This window comes from Passer domesticus, chromosome 20 (genome assembly GCF_036417665.1).
Source record: "Passer domesticus isolate bPasDom1 chromosome 20, bPasDom1.hap1, whole genome shotgun sequence".
Taxonomy (NCBI): Eukaryota; Metazoa; Chordata; class Aves; order Passeriformes; family Passeridae; genus Passer; species Passer domesticus.
The window spans coordinates 9,192,322-9,214,194 of NC_087493.1; the positions used below are offsets into that span (position 1 = coordinate 9,192,322).

Here is a 21,873-nt window from a genome sequence, read left to right on the forward strand (position 1 = left end):
CAGACCCCAGGAAGAAGAAGCTGGGGGAGAAAAGTAGAGGGAAGAATGGATCTCCCTCTGAAAACACCCATGGGCAGCAACTAAACATAGCCCAGGGTGGTTGTTTTCCTTGCGGTGGAAGGGGGGTGGCTGTTGTCTTTTCCTAAATGACCCTATAGCTGGTAGCTGCATGGTAACTATTTTGAGATATACAAACATATTTTTCTCTGGGGCTTAATTACCACAAAGGATGCCAACCGATTTGACAAGTCAATTTTTCTCTCAAATAAAAAAAAACCACCTGAAAAATCTCATTGTCTAGCAATGCAGAGCTTAAAAAAAAAGAGCCCAAACATCCAAGGGATAAATATTAGGTATTTTCCATACAAAGCAATAAGCAATTGTTATCATTTCTCATAACAAAGTTCCTAAAACATACAAGTTCTGGGCTGAAATCTAAGTAAATGTACATCTGGTTTGCAATTTTTTAAATGGCTGTACATTTCAAACCCCAGAAAAAGCAGGCTGCAGATAGCTGTTTATTACAAATGACTTCCACCTCCTCCACAGCCCTCAAAGGCAAACTATAAAGCTGTGTGCAAAGCCAGACAATCTGGGCACCCAGCCATAAACCATCACTGCTGCAGCACAGATAACTGCTCTCGCTCTCAGCCATCCCTGGCTGCAAACCCACGGGGAAGAGCTCCAGAAACCAGACCTCAGCACCGTCAGGCTTCTAATGTTTTATGAACTTGAATTACAACTACGTTCAGGACCTCAGTGCTGAAAAATTACAGTGCTGGTTCACACCCAGGGTTGAGACCAACACTCACTCGGATTTGTTTGGTACCCTGAACCTTGAGATGCAAGAACAGCCAGTTATTTTACAGCTGCCTCCAGTGACAGAAGCCTTTTTATTGGGAGGAAGAGACAGACATGCTACTCTCGTCAAAAAAAAAAGAAGAATCAGATGCATATTTGAGAGTAGTGCTGCATTTTCCAGCATCTTTGACACGACCTCAAAGAGCAGAGTGAGTGTTCTGTGCCAGAACAGGCAGTTTGCTCATGATCAAACCCACACATTTGTATCTTGGGCGGGAGATTTTAAAACATGTTAGTGACAAGGTGGGAAGGAGCACAAATGAAGTTTTGGAAAACACAGCTGTAACTGTATTGGGGAATCCGCAGTGAAGTTAACCATAATTAAGTAATGATAAAATAAGCCTAAGTACGTCTCCTTCTGGCATTTAAGATGCACAACTCAGCCATGCTTTTGGTTCACAATTTTTCTAACTAGCACAGATTCCTAAAGGGAGATCAAGTAATGCTTTGATTCCTCTGCTTTCATACATTAGGAATAACCATCTTTCATTTTACCAACCACATTTGTGGAGAGTGAAGTGACGGCACAGAGCACATAGATCATTTAGTAATGCAATTTACTGTCACTTCTAAATCATCTCCCCATTCAATAAAGTATACTTCTCTTCTAAACACTATTTGCCCTGGCTGATATCTTCATAATACAGCTGAAAACCTCAAGCCATTATCACTAGAAGGCATCAGCTGATCCTAAATTGGCTAGACTGCAGCGTCACAGGCATTTAAGAGGTTTCCTTATCATTCATCTTTAATACTGAGGGATCGACACACTCCTACCTGCAGCTTCTAGGCCAAGGGGAAACCTTCTAATGGTATTACCATTATCTTGTAATCTGAATTTTAAACAATTAAAACAATAGCACTTTTGTGTTGTAGGTCTCTACTGTTACCAAAGATGATACATATTTTATCAGTTGTCATATTCAAAGTCTTACATAAAACACTGTTTGTTTGTTTTTTTAAAAAAAGCAGAAATATGCACTCTGCATTGAAGCTTCTGAACCTCTAAAGAGAAGCAGCATCATAACAATGCACTTAAATTTAAACCATCAAGAGAGACCATTTGGTTTACTCAGAAAAGGTTTGGTCATTTTATTTTAAATCTGCAGTCCTTTTTAGTCAATACGATCTGGCAATTCTTTCCAAATGAAAGCCTCTTTTTACTGAAGCAGGGGATGGCTCCACCCCTGACCTCCTCCTTCAGCTTGTTTTGGAAAGGGGCCAGATGACAGCATTTGGAAAAGCGCATGTTTATCTCGGCGAGGCCAGCTGCTAAGTTAACATATTACCCGTTCCCACATCCCCCGCTCTTGGTTAAGTCTTCACAGCTAAAACTGAAAGTAAACGCTGCCATTGGGCTTTTAATAAATGTAACATGAAAGAGAAAAGGAGTCTCCATGGCACGGAGCACTGAAGGGGCTGCAGAGGTCTAGGTCATTTCGAGTGAACAGCAGGCAGTGACTCTGTCAATAAAATTCCTGGCCTTTCTCAATGAAGGGAATGAAAAACTGAAAATAAGCGGGTTTGCTTCTAGAATAATTTAAAGCTACGCTCTCTTATGAGACTGCCACTCAGCAACAGTTTGCTTGACTACACAAGGAGATTATAAACCCCTGCTTGACAAAACCTTTCACTTTATCTTGTTTTATTGTTAGTCTATACTTGGCAAGGTATGGACATGGGAGCTTTGAGAACTTCAACAAAGAATCTTCAGATTAAAGGTAGTCTTACGCCCAATTATGTTTTTCTCATTTTAAGGAAATTGCATCTCATTATTTTCAAGGTCTTAAAAACCTCTTTCAAGCAAAAAGAGTACAGAATTACCTTACTTGCCACAAACATCAGTGAAAGATCTCAACTTATCAAAAGCTGAATGTGTAATCTTATTAGAAAATATAAATCCTGGAGAAGAAACCAGAAATTAAGGCGGAGGTGGGGTTTTCATTGATCCCAGCAAGGTCCAGCAATGGGCAAACCCATCCACCCAGAGGTGATCAGAGACAGATTTTGGAGGAAGCCAAGGTGCCAGGGCTGATGGTGAACCTCCAAGTCCCCAAATGGTTTTTAGCCCAAGGGCAGTGCCCCAGAGCCAACTCCACTTTGCTGGGGCCAGGGGGAAATGGCACAGCCAAGGCTGCCCACAAGGGCATTCCCAGGCACTGGGACTGACAGCTCCAAAATGATCCATGTGCTGCAAAGCTGATGGACAGCACACACAAACCACCCGTGTGTAACACAACAGCTCTTAGTCTGATGGACACCAGACTCAAACCTGTCAATATGGGAATCCACACACAGAGCACGAGCATTCATATATTATTTTATTGAGAGCTCCTCTGCAATCCAGAGGAGCTCTCAACAAAAAAGGTTTGTCAGTCTTGTTTCTTTCATTGCTACGAACAAAACCTTTAGACAAAAGTACAAAATATTGCCTAAAATTAGCCCCTAGTGACACCCAACCCTCCCGGCCTGGAGCAGTTTTCCCCAGGGCAGCACCTGTTCTCGGGGGCCGGACTGCAGTGAACCTTCCTCATCTCGGGAAGCCAGGCAGATCACTTCCAGACAGAAATGATCCGTTCCCCTTTGAAGATAAGGACAAAGCCACACAAGGCATTACTGCACTACTGCTGATGCCCTTAAGCATTCATTTTCCCTAAAAGAAAAGTTGAAAATAATCTGATTTACTACAGTTTGTTTGGGGTTGTTTTTGTTTTTGTTTTTTTTCACAGGCTTGGAAGCAGCCAGGTTAGGTTATCCACCAGCAATCCCAGCCAAAAAGCACCACTGGGCTCCCCAGAGCTTCCAGAGGCTGGAGCAGCTTCCTCACTGGGTATCCAGGGCTGCCACTGATGCTTTCACGTTCTGGAAAGAATTCCAGAAGCCACAGCAGGGACGCCAGCGCATCCGGGGGCTGTTGCTCTGCACACCATTTTGAGCTCACAAATAACACAGAGGAGCAGCCAGGCATCCCAGGGATTCCTGAACCCCAGAAACTCTGTGATGCGCTAAGCAAGTCACCTCCTATTTCCTTGGAAAACACCAGGGGAAGCAGTGAGAACCCGTGTGTAAATTTCCACTATCTTCTCGAAGTTGGTTTTTTTTTTTTTAATGAAATATCCGAGAGGAAACTCCATTTAAATTCTCAGTCGTCGGGGGATCCAAAAAAAAACCCCAAAAAACCCACCCACCGCAGGGAAGGAGGGCAGGATTTGAAGCCATGCCCGGCTCCCCCAGTGCATCCAGCAGCAGTGCAGATGTTCTCCTGCTCCTCCGCTCTGGCATTGTCCTCAGGTCCACAGCACCACCGACACCCACCTGATTTAAAGCTCTGCACCACCGGCCAGCCCACTAACAGCGGGATTTATTGGAATTTTAATTACCTTAACCGGCCTAATGTCCACAGCAAATTTCTGTACATAAATTAGCATAATTCGCCAGATACATACATATGCAAACGAGAGGGAAAAAATATGCAACAGACACGGGTATGACGTCCCAAAGATTATTTCTAAATTTAAACTGGCTGTTAGAATAATTGAATAAATCTCTTCTCGCAGATACACTCGAGTTGTAGCAGAAAATAAACTAGTCACAAAGACCTGCAGTATTATTTTTAATGGGAAAAGAGAGGGGGAAAACCCAATTGAGTTCAATAAATCCCATAATTGAACCTTCAACTAATTACATATTAAGAAGATTAACCTTTGACACAAACTTGTGATACAAACAAAGAAGCCTCGAACAATTAATAAACTTCCAGTGTTTCAAGATTTCTCAGGTTAACAACTGAGCCCTCCCCATTTTCCTCCCCTTCTGCGTCGCAGTTAAAGGAATAAACTCTGTTTAATATTCTCTCTCCCCCTGGACATTCCAGGTTTAGACGAAGATCTCTCTGTGAATACTCAGGAGAAAATTACTGCGGATCCTCACAATCTCATTACGCGGGGGAGGAAAAGAGGAAAAATAACCCAAAGCCAGATATTTGAACTTTTAAGAGAAAGCAGCCATGAAGGACAAAGCTGGAGCTCGTGTGCTCGCCCACAGGGCAGCACTGCTGGCCATGCCCACAATTTTCCAGCCCTGGGATCATTTCCAAGCCGCTGTGCGATAATTTTCACACGTGTAAGTTCTAAAGCCAGAGCACACGGCAGTGCCTTGCAGCAGAAGCCGCCTTCGTGCCATGTCTGAATGGCACAACATGCTCGCAAATGGCACTTTCTGCTGGCTGTGCGGGGAGAAACAGCGATTCCGGACACAGAAAAAACACCGAATTTATTCTGCTGTTAAAAAAAAATCCGGAGGTTGCTCGTATTTTTTTTTTTTAATCGTATAAAAATAAAAGGGATTTTGAAATGTTTTGGGGTGTTTCTTGCTTCGCTGACTAATGAGCGGTTTAAAAATAATAATAATAATAATAATAATCTAGTTTAGACTTGTGAAAAAGGAGGAATGCAAGGCTTTTGCAGGTCTGTTCCTCTGCTAACTTCTACCATGCCCGGATTAAGAGAGGCTCTTACCCCTTCTTACCTTTTAGTCTTTTCTTTATGGGGCTCTTTGGCAGCTTTCGATTCAGTCTTGCTGTAAGGAAACAAGTGAGTATTTTGTCTACCGTGTAGGGGTCTTTCTGACGTGTTCCTTTCTTATTTTTAATGCTTCTGGCTTGTTTTTTTTTAAGATCTTTTGTAAGTGTACCCGTAATTTCACGAATATGAATACGAAAAAAATCTCACACGGCCAAAAAAATTAAGTTTTTTTGTTGTTGTTGTCGTCGTTTGTTTACCCCCCTCAGGGAAAAAAAAAGTCTGCCACACAGGAGATGAAAAAAAACCCAACAGATCAACAGGAAAACACTATCCAAGTAGAAAAGCAAAGAGCTTCAGTGTTATCCAGCCCAGAGGAGAAGTGCAGCAAAAGCAGGTCCAATTCCAAAACAAGCTTTTGATTTCCAGTGAAGCAAAATAATAAAAAAAAAAGAAAAAAAAATACAAAAAATAACCAAGACCAAGAAACCAAGACAAAATACACGTTCAAGTCCCCAGCTAAATTTCTGCACGAGTGTGTCTTAAATACAAGTTTGCTTTCATGTGTTGCAGCAAAACCCACGGAAAGCCAGGATTTGGAGTTGATCGGGATGAGTTCTCGTGTGTGTGCCTTGATGGGTTCTCAGTCCACATGGAGGAGCATCTGAGGGTTTTTCAAAAAGTGCAAATCAAAAACGAGAAACTGGGATCCAGAGAAGAGTTTTAAGATGGATCCCCCCTTCAAAATAAAAGGAGGAGGGGGTGGAAAAAATTTAAAAAAAAAAAATAAAAATAAGAACTGAACCACCAGCGCGGAGGCACGGGGGGATGCGGAGTCTCACATGGGGCTGCGGGCAGGAGGAGGATCCCGCCGGGAGCTCCGGGGGGCGGAGGATCCAGCGGTGTCTCTGCCAGGGGAGGAGGGTCCGCGGCTCCGCAGGGACCCCGCGGGCGATCCGGGGCGGGAGGAGGATCCGGCAGCCGCTCCCGCAGGAAGGAGCGAGCGCGGGGAGGGGATCCGGGGAGGAGGATCCAGCAGAGTCTCTCACGGAGGGAGGAGGGAGCGGGGAAGCCCGACAGTCTGTGTGCCCGGCTCGCAGCGGGGCGATCCCGCCGCTCTCTCCGCAGGGGTCCGGCGGGCAGCGGCGCAGCCGAGGCGGCGGCGTGTCCCCGCGGAGCCGCAGCAGCGCCTCGGGCAGGGTCGGTCGGTCCGCCGGGGTGCCGAGGGGGAGCGGCGGGGTTGGGGTGGGGGGTGCGCAGCGCCGCTCGCCGTCTCTCCCGCTCGCTCTTTCGCCTCGTCCGACTCGCAGGGCAGGCGGTGCCGGGCTCAGTGCTGCCGCGCCGGTCCCCCGCTCCTCCGCGCCGCCGCCGGTGCCGCCCTGGGGAGCAGAGGAGCCGCTGCCGCCGCTGCCGCCGCCGCCGCGGCCATTTTGTCGCTGACTGACAGAGCCCCGCCAGGCAGCGCGAGACCGCGGGGCGGCTCCGCGCGCGCGCCCCCTCCCGCGCTGGCCGCCGACAGGAAGTGCCGCGCGCGCCCCCCCCCCCCCCCCCGACCCAACACCGCCGGCCACGTGACGCGGCCGGGCACAGAGAGGGAGAGGGGGAAGAAGGAGGGGGGGGGATATGCAAATGAGCGCGGCGGCCGCGGCCAAGCGGCGGCGAGGCCGCGCGCGCGCGCGCTCGCGCCGCTGGCCACGCCCCCCGCGCCCGCGCCCGGGCGCGCGCGCCCTCACGCCGCCGCCGCGCGCGCTCCCGCCCGCGCCCCGCTGTGGGGACGGGGGCTGTGGGGCTGTGCACCCCCCAAACCCAGCCCAGAGCGGCGCATTGGGGTCACCCCCAGCCCGGCTTTCACACACACACACACACACACACACACGCACACACGGCCCTCCTTGTGCCAACGGCGGTTCACCCCTCCCTCGCACAACGCCCCCCCACCGTGTCGCCCCAAAAGAGGTGTAGAGGGGCTGTGTGCCCCCGGAAGGGGCGCGGAAGGGTTTCAGGTGTGTGCGCGCACACGCACAGCCGTGCATGTGGGTGTGGGAGCGCTCAGCCCTCCGTCGCACAGCCCCGCGGAGAGCTGAGGGGGGACGGGAGAGCTGTGCCCCCCCAAAAGGAGCGGAGGGGCTTCACCGCCACCCCCGTGCAAATGGCAGTCACACACACACACACCGGCAAACGGCGATTCACCCCTTACAACCCCCGGCAACGGGGGATCAGTAGAGCTGAACGCCCCCAAGGTGATAGAGGGGTGCAGAGGGGCTCCCCCAACCCCCTGCCAATGGGGGTCGGTGCTTTCCCCCCTCCTCGCACACCCCGTGGGCTGGGGCTCTGCAGGGTGGAAAGGGTGGGTTACACACATTCCTGCTGCACTCCGAGCTGCCGAGACCCCCCCTTTGTGAGGGGTGGGAGCACACACAGGGACACAGCGGGGTCACACCCTCGGGTACCCCTGACATGGCCCAGGACCCCTCCCCGCACTGCCCTGGCCATCGCAGGGGATCCCCCCAAAAACAATCCCGGTGTTTGAGATGCACCCGTGGCTCAGCAAGCCCGGGGAGCTGGGGAAGGGAGATGGAAATGTCACGTTTCGGAGCGGCAGCGCTTGACTTGTCCCCCACAATAACCACATTAACTGCTCCTGTCAGGGGAAAGCCAGGATCTGGTCTCAAAATACCGCGGGAAGAGTGGAATGCGAAAAATGAGTCATTTTTTTCTGCTAAAAATTGTTGTGTCTGGGTCTTTCAGCAGATCTTCTCCGGTTCTCTCTCCTCTCCTGTTTCCTCTCCCGCTTCTGCAGCGAACGTTTGGGGAACTGCAGGGAAATCCAGAGCCTGAATCTTGATTTGTTCCACCGAAACCTGAATGGAGCAGGGGTCACAGAGCAGGGCTGTTGCTGCTGCCGGGGGATTTGGGGGCAAAGAAGCACATCCCCCCAGGATTCCCGTTGGCATTTGTGGTGCCAGCCCCAAAGCCAGCCTGTGCCAGCCCCTGGGCAAGGGACACCAGGAGCCCGGAGCCCCTTGACCACTGGAGGGAGCCCATATTGTGCCAGAATGCAACAGAAACACGACGGGGAAGACAAAAAAAAATACTAAAATATGAAATATCAGATCATTGTAGTCAGAACAAAGTGTCTTCTCCAGGTCAGACCGTGATCTATAGCAATGCAAAATGTTATAAAAATCAGATTTAAATGTCCCATTGTACTTCATCAGCACAAAGAAGAGAAAGAATTATTAAGAACAAGGCTCTTTTTTTTTTTTTTCCCCTGCTCTTATTTTGAATGTCAGTCTGGCACCTTTCACCGGGAGTGAATTCATACGCCAGGATGGTGACAGACCTGGTTTGGAGGGAAAATGCCCTTGTGTCATCCCAGGGGCCAGCTGAGCTTCCCCTCACTCTCCTTCCTTAAATGTAGGTCAGCACCTATAGACCCCTTCCCAACCCACCCCAGAGCTGCAGCAGCTCACCACTGCTGCTTTCCAAGGACATTGGGAAAGGAGATTCCTTTTGGAAAGGAGATTTCTTTCCTTTTGGAAAGGAGATTTCTTCTGTTCTGCCTCTCTCACCCCAGAGAGGCCACGTGCCATGTTTAAGGCACAACACGCACCTACAGGAGGCTGCCCTGCACCAAAAACTCTGCTTGGCAATCGTGCCCAGGAATGTTCCTGGTCCTCTAAATTCCATCTTGTGAACGTTGAAATATTTGTAATTCAATACACACTTTTAGCACACAAATATTTCTGGCTTCGCAGAGTGATGCCAAGTTGCTGGAGACCCTGAAATGTCAAAATGGAATAAAACTGAAAGTGATTTGTGTACTAATCTGTTTTCTTGGCCCTGGAGAAATTACCATCAAAAGCATGATATAACCACAGCCCCACAGACACAGAGAGCCCATTGTGTTTGACACCCCTGTTCTAAAATACTGTCCTTAATGCATAAAAACACATTCTAGTAAACTTTTGCTGTCTTATCTGAGCTCTTTACCATTGAATACAGGGTTTTATCTGATGTAATTTTGATTTTTTCCCTCCCTACTTTGGTCTCCCACTGGGATTTTGCTCTCCCGCTCCCCGGTTGTTCTCCTTGGGGGCTCACACAGATCCAGGTGGGTTTTCCACCCCAGCACCAGCACCTGAGGCTCTGTAGCAGCTGGTGGCTGCTGTCACCACATGGCACATCTGTCCCCTGATTGCCCTGAGCTGACAGGACCCTGGCAGGGCACAGGCTTCTCCTTGAGCTGCGTTTTTCCAGAGCCATCACTGCTCCCCCAGAGTGGCTTTTGTGACCAGAGGTGAGCTGGGGTGAAGGGGACACCAAGGGACAGCTGATCCAGAGGCTCAGTGCTCAAAGCTCCACTGCTGCCTGTGAAGCTCCTGCCCAGTCTGCTGTGTGTCAGGGGAGGGCTGTGACCAGAGTGTCCCCAGGAGGGTTGGGGGGGTGGCTGTGAGCACAGGCACTCGCACAGATACTGCTTTTTTCCTCTGCTGAGAGTGACAAAGCCGAGCTAGCAAAGGTCTTCACACACTCAGGGCTGTGTTGGGGGGGATCAACCACACCCAGGGCAAATATTCCTCCAGCATAGACTTTACATCTCTTGCTTGGTTTTGTATCACCCAACCGAGCACAAAATCATCACCAAGCACTTCTTACCCAGCAATAAGGAGCACACACAACATTAAAGTCAAAGCCCAAGCACTAGCTGTGCTCCAGTGACACAAACAACCCCATTCCTTAGGGACAATCCAGTCTCTGGTGCTGAACAGGATTTCCCAGAGCCCACACAAAGTGAAGCTACAGCTCCAAGGCTTTCCCTTGTCTGATGCTCAGAGGTTGGATGGGCAGGATCACTCAGGGAAGCCAGGATCCAGCACACCACAGGCTCTTCCCAAGTTTTCCAAGGAAAATATGAACGTGCAAGATGGGGTCCTTCTGAAGGAGGAAGAAACATCCCTCCCTGGCCACCCTGCCACAAATGGTGTCTTTTAGGGTGAGCACTTAAATAGAATCACAGAATTCTTAAACTGGAAAATACCTCAAAGGTCTTTGATTCAACTGTATGGAACTTATACATATTTTTTAATTGGAAAAACTCACTTTCATAACTTATGTTTCTCCACGTTTTCCTCCCACTTGCTGGGACCATGCCCTGTGTGACACCTCCACATCAGGGTGGGTGTACCCAGCTATGAATTTTTCTCTCCATGGCACTGGCCCAAAGCAGAAAGGGCTCCTGAAAACCTGGTGCCCCACGTTCCTGCTGATGTCTGGCACAGACATTTCACATCAGCAAACCCACTGTGGTGAGCATCATCACAGGAGTGTGACAGTTCACCTTTTACCCTGCGCTGGATGAGCTGCTTCCCCTTTTTTTTGTGTAACAACCAAACACTTGAAACATTTGCCCAGAAAGCACAACATCTGGATTCAATTCCCTCCCCAACCCGAGAGTCTCCAACCTGTATTTCCCACGAGACAGATGTAGCACGATGCTAAACAGCAATCTGGCAGGGGGGAAAACATGGTATTTTTTATTCTTGCTCTCCAAGCAGAGCTATTGTACAAACAGGAACACAAGTGTCCTGAGGCCAAAAAGCGAGCAAGAAGCACATGACTCCCTACCCTGCCTGCCACAGCAGCAGTGATAACGTGTTCTGCTTATTATCAATAGCTGTTTTACAATAAATGCATAATCTGCCCTGAACAGAGGGCTTAGAGCCCAGGGTTTGCTCACCCCATAGCTCACCCCATAGCTTATTCTGGGGGAGAGGAAGCAATGGTTTAGAGGTTGGAACCTTTGAATGTGGCACCTTGGGTTAAGTCTCTAGGCTGGAGGAACGTGCAAAGATGTAAATTTCCCATTGTGCTTTGAGAATAAAAGTATTGCCATTAATCAGCTGCCCCTCCTCTGTTTTTTAGGTCATCACTTGTTGGTACAAGGGGGCTGGAACAAGAGTGTTCTAGTGGCACAAACAGTGCTCATCATCCAGGCACGGCTGCAAATGTTACAGAAAGCTCTGGTTTTGCACAGAAAACCCTTGCTGAGCATGTGAACCCCCAGTGAAATACTGGAGTTGTCACCTCTGGCACTGACAGGGGCACCAAGCCAAGTGTTTGTAATAAAAATCCTGCAGCAGAAAGGGAAAAAAAACCCCTGATTACCCAACATTTCAATGAACTGGGAGGAAGCTGCCAGTGCTTCTTTGCTGAAAAGAAGCCTTTCCAAAAAGGTTTTTCCAAGTCTCCTTCAGCTCGTAGATTTTTATCTTTACCCCACACAGAGCCTCCTGCACATATGGGAAGCACTGGAGCTGTTTTCATGATGTACTCAAAAATCAAGGTGCTTTTGGTTTTCCTACCTGTTTGCAAGTCTCTCACCCCAATGGAATAAAAGCAGAGTTGGGGGCAAGCCATAAAAAGGTTAATTTGCTGTATACACCAGTCTGACCTTTTTTTGGCAGCTCAAACAGCTGCACCCAGGCACCTAAGGGATGAAAATTCTTCAGAAACCAGGGCTAGGGAGAACACCTTCTAGCACCCCACCAGCCATTAAAGCAGTGGTGAAAGAACTTGCAAATACTAAAGTTAAAAAATAAACCTTGGGCCAGGCACTGGTTTGGGCTGTGGCAGCCCAGCACCATTTCCTCAGGACAAACCAGCCTTTGGTGGGGTTTTACAGCAGGACTTTATAATAAATGTCAGTCATCCAATGCTGGCAGTGGAACAACAGGACAGATTTCAGCCTCCACCATTTCTGCCAGAGGATTTCTTTATATCACGTGGCTGAGTGTGGACATCAGCCTCCCTCCATCACCTCCTGATCCTGGGAGCTCGTCGGGGTAAAGCATGGCAGAATGGCAATTCCTACAGCTGCAGCTCCTTCCTGAGCAGTTGCTGGGCCAGCAGCTTCAGCCTTCAAGGTAAAAATGACTTATGATAGCCCCCGTGGATGAGACAAAAATGAGATTTTTGGGCAGTTTTTATGGACCAGGTGAGGGACCCAGTGGTAAAAGAGTTTTTCCCAATATGCTGGCTAATACACGTGGGAATAATTTGACCTTTGTAAAACCTTCAGAGGGCCATAACATCCACTCCCTTCCTTCTTTGATTAAGGTGGGCATCCTGGCTGCTGCCTTCCTTCTCTGTCCGTGGCAGAGGACATTTTGAAGGGGATTGATGCCAATATGATGTACCTTTATTGCCTGCCTTGGGAACTTTGGGTGAAAACGCTGAGATGTGATGACTGGTGCTCTGCACAGACTCACCAGGTATCAACACTTCAGGCTGGATTGTACCTAGGGCAGCTTCTGTATTCCTGACAGAGCTGATATGACTTATCCCTGGGGTGAGGAGGTGGGAGAGAAAGAATTGCTTCTGACAGATACGAGTCATGTTGCTTAATGAAGTTTTGCAAGGTGTTCAGAAACAGCAGGATGGGGTCAAATCAGGGAAGGTCACGCTGCTGGAAGCTGCAATCCTGAGTCAAGACCTGGCTTGTCCCCAGAGCCTGTCACTCTGCTCCCTACCCCGGCTGGCGGAGCTGCTCGGATTGCAAAGAATTTATTGACACCCACCCACCATCCCTAAAGTTTTATGGCAATATAGATCCATTAGAAATCCATTTTACAGAGGTATTAAAATAATGAAGGTGAGAATTAAGAGAGCAGCACACTCCTTGGAAAACCCACTGATCATAATATACTGCTTTAAAGAAAGTTATCGTGCAGTCCCCTTAAAGAAAGTTATCAATTAGTCACTGCATCAGACATGGGACAATTGTTCCCTGAAGAGGATTTTAGGAGGAAAGCCAGTGACTAAGTGATGAATTTCTCACTGGGGGTTGCTTGGCTCCATAGATTAAGATGACATGGCACAGAGGGCTCGGAGAGCAGACCGAGCTCCTGCTGGCCCTGGGGGGGTTCAGGCAGGAGCAGCATGGGCTGGGAGGTGGCACAGCTCCCAGGCAGGGTGATGGCAGGTCAGGGAGGAGGCATGGCACCAGGGGGGTGGGTCAGAGCTCCCACACATGCTCAGGGCACTGGGCAGACGCTCCCACAGCTGCCTGTACCTGCTGCAGTGCTGGCTTGGGGATGGTGCCCCCTGCTCTCCTTCCCCAGAGCACCACAGTGTGCTGTGCAGAATCCAAACATGATGGATTTTCTGGTACAGATGCCCCACTGAAACAGGGGCATCAGGGCTGATATCAAACTGGCCCTGGTCAGGGGCTGGTAGGGGAGGTTTGTCTGTCCCTGCAGCTGAGCTGAGAAATGCCCTGGGGTGAGCCAGGACAGCAAAAGTCAAAGTACAAAGTACAAAACCTACTTGGCTCCTGCAGCTCAGATAACTGAGAGAAAGGAGCCACTAGGACATGGCTTTTCACCTGGTAACATCTAGACAAGATGAGCACACGTGAGCCTGTTCCATCCCAGCAGTCTGAGGGAGACAGCACAAAAGAGAGAGGGTTGTCGAATAAAAAGGTTGTGAACGTTGCCTAAAATTGGGAGAAATCACAGGATTTCCATGGAATTGGAATAAACTTGCAAAATACTTCGTTTTGATCCAAACCATCCCTGGAAGTATTTAAAAGATATGTAGCTGTGGTGCCGAGGGACATGGTCTAGTGGTGGTTTTGGCAATGCTGGCTTAATGCTTGGACTTGATCTTAAAGGTTCTTTCCAACCTAAACAATCCAGTGATTCCACAAATCTACATTTCTCAATGCAGAGGCATTTTGGGAGCCCAAAGCTGCCCTTCTCTATTGCTGCATGGCTGAAAGGGCTCCCGGGGTGACCACAGCAGTCACCCTCTGCCCACACCTCACTGGGCTCAGCTGAGAAGCTCAGCAGAGCCCTGACAAATTGCCAAGCTCTCCTGAGATAAATAATCACAAACAAAAATATTTGTGTTTACTGTGGGGATTTGTCTGTGCATAATTATGCATTAGTCATTACGAGGACTACAGGAGAGTTTTACACATGTAAATATGTTCAGTTAATTAGACAGGACTGCTTTTGGTTTGTTTCTTCTCTGCAGTGTGATCCTGAAGTCATCAAACACTCCTGGATCACGAGGCAGTTGAAGGATGTGCGTGAGGAAAACAGCTCCCTCCCTGCTTGTAATGCAGCTCTGGGTATCGATATATATTCCTTTAAAATACTTCTTGTAGCTTTTCTGTTACAGCCTCAAGGTACTACACATGCTGCAGCACAACCTTCACACTGTTCTCTCATGTTCATGTTTCAAGGGGAGATCAGATGGATTTCTCAGGTAATACAATATAAGACATTATTTTCTTCTGAAACATTTTTAAGTGCAGCAGCTTTTAGTAATCTTCTAGCATCTTCTCCTATGTATGACAGAGTCTATTAATGTCATTTGCATGAGAAGTTCACAATAAATCATTCATGCACAGTTTAGTACAGGTTAAGTGTAACAGCCTAACTGTGATTTTCTGTAAGAAAATCAGAGCAGCTCATCAACTGGTGTAAATCAGCAGTGCTCCATCAAAGCCACTGAGTCACACCAACTAATTGCTTGGCCCATGGGAAAGATTTAGGCAAAAAAGCAGCAGGGAAGAGCACGATTCCTGCCTGTTGGAAGGACCTTCTCCTGAGAGCTCTCTGTAAAAAACCTTTCCAAAGAAAATCCGTAGTGGATTTTTGGTTAATCCTGTGGAGCCAGCACAGCCTGGCTGGTCCAAGGTCATCGCTGTCCTGCTGACATCCCTGGACTCTGCTGTGGCCACACTCCTGGAGGGTGAGGAGTGCTCAGGGGAGCCAGCCTGGAGCAGGGCCAGCAGCCCAGCAGGAAACCTTGGGCTTGTCCCGGCCCTGAGAGGGGGAGGAAGATCAAATTCCCCAAGAACCTGCAGCTGTCATTTAGGCCAGATCCTGAACAACAGCAAAAGCAGCTCCAACCCCCCTGTGGTGGGGGAGTTGAACTCGATGACCTTTAAATCCCGTCCAACCCAAACTTTCTGTGACTGTGATTTAGGACAGTGTGGTGCCCACGTATCCATCTCCATTTCAGTGCTTGGTTATCCTCTGTGTTTGGACCACTGACCCCATTTGGTCATGGCAGGAGGAGGAGGAGGAAGAAGAGGAGGAGGAAAGGGAGGAGGAGGAAGCATTCCCTGCCCCATGGGCAGCACAGCACAGCTCCTCAGGAGATGCCAACAGGGAAGGGCCACCCTGCTGCACCCAGGCTGGCCCAGCACCTCGGGATGTGAAAGCAAATTCCTTTGCAGTGATGTGGAATTTGTCACCCGCGCTGGAAAGGGGCCATGTGGGCACGCGAGGAGCAAGGGTCCCTGAAGGGGGGTGGCTGATGGAGGACCCCACTCTGTCCCCGAGCAGAGCTGGCAAGGGATGCTGTGGCTGGGCACTGAGCGGCTCAGCTCTGCCCAGGCAGGAGGCGAACACGGGCACAGCTCTGCTCAGAAATGAGGATCTTTCTCCTCCCCTCCTCCTGTTTTTGCTCTCTGTTTCTCGGCCTGGTTCTTGTTCTCGCTGAGGCGGCGAGTGGGACAGAGGCTCATTGTTCCCCAGCTCCGGGAACGCGCCGCAGCACGGATCTTGTCAGAGCTGGGGCCTGCCCGGGAGGAGCCGCCAGCACTGCCTGGGGGACAGCCTGGGGACATTGGGGGGGACAGCCTGGGGACATTGGGGGGGACAGCCTGGGGACAGCAGGGGGACAGCCTGGGGACAGCCTGGGGACAGCAGGGGGGACAGCCTGGGGGCATCATAGGGGACATCATGGGGGGGGACATCGTGGGGGCACGTCCTGTAGGACATCATTGGGGGACATCATGGGGGCATCAAGGGGGGATATCCTGGGGGAACATCATGGGGAATATAATGGAGGGACATCATGGGGGAGAGATCATGGGGGGGACATCCTGGGGACATCATGGGAGATATCAGGGGGGACATTATGGGGGGATTTCATGGGACACATCATGGGGGACATCATGGGAGGACATAATGGGGGGACATCCTGAGGGGACATCATGGGGGAACATCCTCAGGGGCATATCCTGGGTGTACATCCTTGGGGGGACATTCTGGGAGTAGGTCCTGGGGGTACATCCAGGGGACACGTCCTTGGGGACACATCCTTGCAGGCACATCTACAGAGAAGCCAGGAAAATGTTTAGATCCTACAAATGTGGGGGAGAAGAACTAGAGGAAGGTCTCCACAAAGTGCACAGCAACTCGCTGGCTGTGCTCCTGGTTCAACTGAGAGGCAGCCAGGCTGATGGAGATCCATCCTCTAAAGGCTCAGATACCAGATGGAAATTGCACAATCTCGGGCTATTTATTTGTTACTTATAAAGAATATAATTTTAAATGTACTGGCTGAACAAGAATTAATTGTGTTTAAAATTCAGGTTAACAAATGCTGTAAGGAGTTGTCTTAAGGGAAATAAAGAGGAACAAACAAAAAAAAATCTCGGGCACTAATGATTAGAGCAAAACCCTGATGTTAAGAGGACTTTGTCTCAGTGGAAGCAAGTTACTCATCTTTTCCAGAAGATACATGCATGCATCGCAAAATGTTTATTTTGTACTCTCTGAAGTGGTTAATCTACATGCAAAGCAATGAAAAGGTGCCTTATTAGGCTAATTGCTAATAAAAAAAAAAAAAGAGAGAGAAAAAAAAGCCCAGAATTACTGTGAGCAAATATTTAAAAACAGATGCAGAAGGCTGTGAAAACAAACAGAATCTCGTTTTTCCGTGAAGTTTTCCCACCAGAAATCAGCCAGTTCAAAGAGACGTCCGGTTAATGCGGTACCTCCAGGCTCCCGGTGCTGGAGCTGTTCATTAGCCGCTGCCTAATTCTGTGATGCAGAACTGGATTAATGGAAAGGTGACTGGGAAGCCACCCAGGGACCTGCTAATGATACTGCCGCGTCCTTAGAGAAGTCCTCTCTAGCCTTGCCCACGTGCAGCAAAACACACACGCTGCCATCAGGATACAATGCCACATTATCACAAGAAAACACTTTGGAGAGGGGAAGAAGATGTCATCACCGAGCGGTGCTGGGAACTGGTGAAACCCAAGATGGAAAAATAATTGCATGCATGTTTTTTAATACAACAGGATTCCCCCAAGCTCATTAAAGCAGATGGAAGTTTTAAAACCTGTATTACTTTAAAAATTAATTTACAGCTGTGGGGCTTGGTGGCCCAGAGAACATTAAAATGATAAATCCAGAAAGGTGATGTGAGCAGAAAGGAGGATTGCTTTGGTCACAACATGGCCTCGTGCAGCTGGGAAGGCGAGATGGCACCGTTTTGTTGCTGTTTGACATTTACCTCTGCTGAGCCATTTCTGGGCTTAACCCAGATTTTAAAACACTGTAACATCCCATTAAAATTTCCTCCCAAGTGATGTGTCAGCCAGAAAGGATCTTGGTGCCTCTCTGCTTCATTAGATATTGGCTGGCGTGGTGAGGGAGCTGGTGTGGACATCTGCACTTTGGACCACAGGAGAGCCCTGTCAAAGCTGGATGTCTGCACTGGGGTGTGGCACGGGGTCACAGCCTGGACATCCATGGCACGGGGTCACAAATGGGACATCCATGGCACAGGGTCACAGCTGGGACATCCATGGCACAGGGTCATAAATGGGACATCCATGGCACAGGGTCACAAATGGGACATCCATGGCACAGGGTCATAAATGGGACGTCCATGGCACGGGGTCACAAATGGGACATCCATGGCACAGGGTCATAAATGGGACGTCCATGGCACAGGATCACAACAGGGAGTTCCGTGGCACAGGGTCACAGCCTGGACATCTACCCCAGCCCATGGCACTGGCTCATGGCACCAGCTTTCCACCCCCGAGGGCTGAGCAGTGCTGCTGCTGCGCTGCCCCTGCTGCAGCCCCAGCCTCCAGCCCCAGCAATGCCCTCATTCCCTGCTCAGCAGCCTCCTCCCAAGACAAGCTGTGCCTGTCTGAAAGCAGGGCAGCGTGGCAGCGTGCCCAGGGCCAGGATGGGGTGGGGGACAGGAGCTTGGGGCAGGTGCTTGCACGGCTGCTGGCACACCAAGCCAGTGCCAGGGGTGGAGTCCTTCTCTGCACAGCCACCACCCTCAGCTGGGACATCCCTGGCTCTGGGAAAGGCCAGGGATGGATGAAGTGGTGGGACAAAGCCAGGCAGCTCCTCGGAGCCCTGTGGGGGCTGGACTGCCTCTCTCCTGCTGTATTTTTGTCCAATGCCGAGCACCAAGTGCTGGGACGGGCGAGGTAGCACGGAACAAAGGCTGGAGGCAGGTTGTATTCAGCTCACACCAGCTACCTCTGCTTGCTGGGAAGAAAGGAGCCCTTTGTTTGGAAAGAGCAGCTACCCCCACCCAACCAGGCACAGGGCCTTGCGCTGCAGAACCGTGTTAGATACAGCAGTGGCTTGGCACAAAATGGTCCCTGTTCCCCCTCCCCGTGCTTCCTCACCTTCACAGGGAGCATATCCTGGCTCTCCAAAGGCTGGAGTGTGTGGCCAGGGATGGGGATGAAATCACAGCCTGGGAATGTGCCCACCCACCCCCGTGGGCAAACCACAGCTGCTGTGGCCGAGGTGCTGCCCCTGCCTGGGCTGCAGCCCCAAAACAACACAGGGCTCGGGGTCAGCTGGGGCTGACACGGATCTGGGGCTCGGGTGCCAGGCTCGGGGCTGTCCCAGTGCCAGGCTCGGGGCTGTCCCCAATGCCAGGCTCAGGGCTGTCCCCAGTGCCAGGGTCGGGGCTGTCCCCAGTGCCAGGCTCAGGGCTGTCCCCAATGCCAGGCTCAGGGCTGTCCCCAGTGCCAGGCTCAGGGCTGTCCCCACTGCCAGGCTCAGGGCTGTCCCCAATGCCAGGCTCAGGGCTGTCCCAGTGCCAGGCTCAGGGCTGTCCCAGTGCCAGGCTCAGGGCTGTCCCCAATGCCAGGCTCAGGGCTGTCCCCAGTGCCAGGCTCAGGGCTGTCCCAGTGCCAGGCTCAGGGCTGTCCCAGTGCCAGGCTCAGGGCTGTCCCCAATGCCAGGCTCAGGGCTGTCCCAGTGCCAGGCTCAGGGCTGTCCCCAGTGCCAGGCTCAGGGCTGTCCCAGTGCCAGGCTCAGGGCTGTCCCCAATGCCAGGCTCAGGGCTGTCCCAGTGCCAGGCTCAGGGCTGTCCCCAATGCCAGGCTCAGGGCTGTCCCAGTGCCAGGCTCGGGGCTGTCCCCAGGCAGTGCAGCCAGGGATGTGCCCAGGCTCATGCCCATCCCTTCGTTGGCATCACGCTGCTGCTGCTGCTCCAGGGCGTTCCAGGGTGAAGGTGGTTTCTCCCTGCAGATGTTACCAGGATCCCTGGGCTGTGCCCTTGTAATGCCATGGCTGACTCTCACAATTAAAAGGCAAATATCATTAATATATGTTAGGAGAAGTTTTATGGGTTTATAGTTGTGAACACCCCCTTGTGTCGTTATCAGGGGGTGACCTGATTTGGGACATTTGGGAGGGTTGGCTTGTCACTATGGCAACAGCTGGCCTCCAATCGAGATTTAGGAAGTGAACTCCAACACTGGACAGCAGAGAAGGAGTCGATGGACAGAACTTTGGGAGGGGCTGAAGGGTTAAAAGGGAACATCCATTGTGTGGGTGAGCACATGGTGGGGAAAATCCTTTGCTCCTGGTGCCGTAATATTTTCTCTATTCAGTTTTCTGTTGTATTTTTGATAAGGTTTAATAAACCTTTCTAAACTTTTGAAGCGAGTAGCATCTCTCACACCCTGAAGCACCGTGAGACCCAAAGCCACAACAGTCCTGTTATCCGGGCATGGGGGACATCCCTCGCTCAGACACTTCCCTCAGCCTCTCTGCTGCTGCCTTTATTATAACATACTTCTTGTATCCCTTCTCTCACCCAGCAAATTAACTTTAACAGCAAATTAACTTTATTCTGTGGCTGGTCAGCAGTGGATGGGGGCGGTTGCCCCGGCCGTTGCGGGAGGCCCCGCAGCCGTGCCGTGCTCAGCGGCTTTCAGGCTGCCTATTGAAGGGACCCCAGCCCGAACAAAGCCCCCATTCACTCCCAGGGCTCGCCTGGCTTTTCTTTGAGCCCTCACTGCTTCATTTTTATTCTTTCCCAAACATTGTTGGCTAATTTCATTGACAAAATTCATAACTTGGGGCTGGAGAGCTCGCTGCTATTCAGCTGCGAGCGCTGGGGGGTTTTGTTTTTCTTTTCCATGCTCCCCGTCTTGCCTCACTCTCCACATCCTCCTGAAGCCAGTTTCAGGGATGGAGCTGAGGGACACAGCCCAGCACACAGAGTTTAGGCACTCAGTTTTTGTTTCCAGCCTGTGCCATGCCGAGGGATGCAGCTGAGGGATGCAACCCTGCACACAGAGTTTAGGTGCTCCTCAGTTTTTGGGTGGAGAAGAAAAAGCACCAGGGCCAGGTCTGAACCTGAAGCACAAGGGTGACTCTGAGGGCAGCACGGACAGGACAGAAATCGTGCCTTACAGAGCTGAGTGACCCCTGGAAGTACACAGCAAATATTTAGAATCAAAAGCCTGTTAAACTTTTATATTTGCAATACTCTGCATCCAATCCAGTTAATTGTAGCCCTTTAAAAACATCTGCATTTCATAAAGGACTAAGTTTCCTTCCCCTCAGGCTGCCCCTCCTGAGACATCCCTCTCCAGGCTGCTGGGTTACACAGTAATTACAATCCACAAGTACCTGACATCACCACCAAGTGCAGTGCATTATGGTTTCGAAAACAAGAGAAACAATATTGCTCAAGATGTGTCTGAGCCAAAACCCCAGCTCCAAACACCATCATTTTTTCTGGCAGAGCTGAGAGCCAGAGCCCTGCGTGGCAGCCGGGGCCCCCTGGAAATGTCACAGGCAGGGAATGGAGGAGTCACTTTGAGCTTTGGGAGGGAAAGGATCTTTTTCCTGCCTGCTGACTGGAGGGGTTTAAATACATGCAGGGTTTAAATACATGCAGGGCATCACTGGGAGACATGCAACCCCTCTGCCACCTCTGCCCTGGAGCCAGAGCTCCCTGGGGTTTGCCAGACCATCATTTTGGGAGGAATTTGGGCTGGGCCCAAAGCAGCTCTGGGATGGGAGCAGGCAGCACCACCTTCCTGAGCTGGCAGCACCAGCCCCACAGCAGCACAGCCCAGGGAGCCTGCTGTGGGGAAAGAGGATTTGGGTTTGTTCCCTCCCTTCCAGCTGGGAGGAGGCAGAGCCTGCCCTGAGAGAACCTGCCACAAGCTTTTCTCTGTTCCATACATACACAACATAATAGAGGCACATCATTTGGCTTATGGCCACCAAAGTGCACTCAGCTGGCACCTAAAGCAAAGCCTTAAGGGTGTTTTATGTGGTAAATCTCTCTTCTCCTCCCCTCCAGGGACAGAGGGTGGTTCTGGGGTGAGAGCAGGGCAGGAGCATCAGCCTCACCAACCTGCAGGAACAGCCCCATGACCCAGCACCTTCTTGCTTTG

General features: G+C 50.5%; 1 protein-coding gene and 1 long non-coding RNA gene across 2 annotated transcripts in view; one reads left to right on the forward strand and one right to left on the reverse strand.

Moving 5' to 3' along the window:
- Window positions 1–6,797, reverse strand: part of TNRC6C (trinucleotide repeat containing adaptor 6C) — a 95,986-nt gene extending 89,189 nt beyond the window's left edge. The window contains exon 1 of the mRNA XM_064395841.1: window positions 5,389–6,797. The gene's annotated coding sequence lies outside the window, so the exon portion shown is untranslated. The remainder of the gene's footprint in view (window positions 1–5,388) is intronic.
- Window positions 6,798–7,192: 395 nt separating this feature from the next.
- Window positions 7,193–15,150, forward strand: LOC135284383 (uncharacterized). The gene is made up of 3 exons (XR_010349787.1): window positions 7,193–7,384; window positions 8,133–12,307; window positions 14,421–15,150. It is a non-coding gene; the product is annotated as an uncharacterized LOC135284383 (long non-coding RNA).
- Window positions 15,151–21,873: the final 6,723 nt, after the last annotated feature.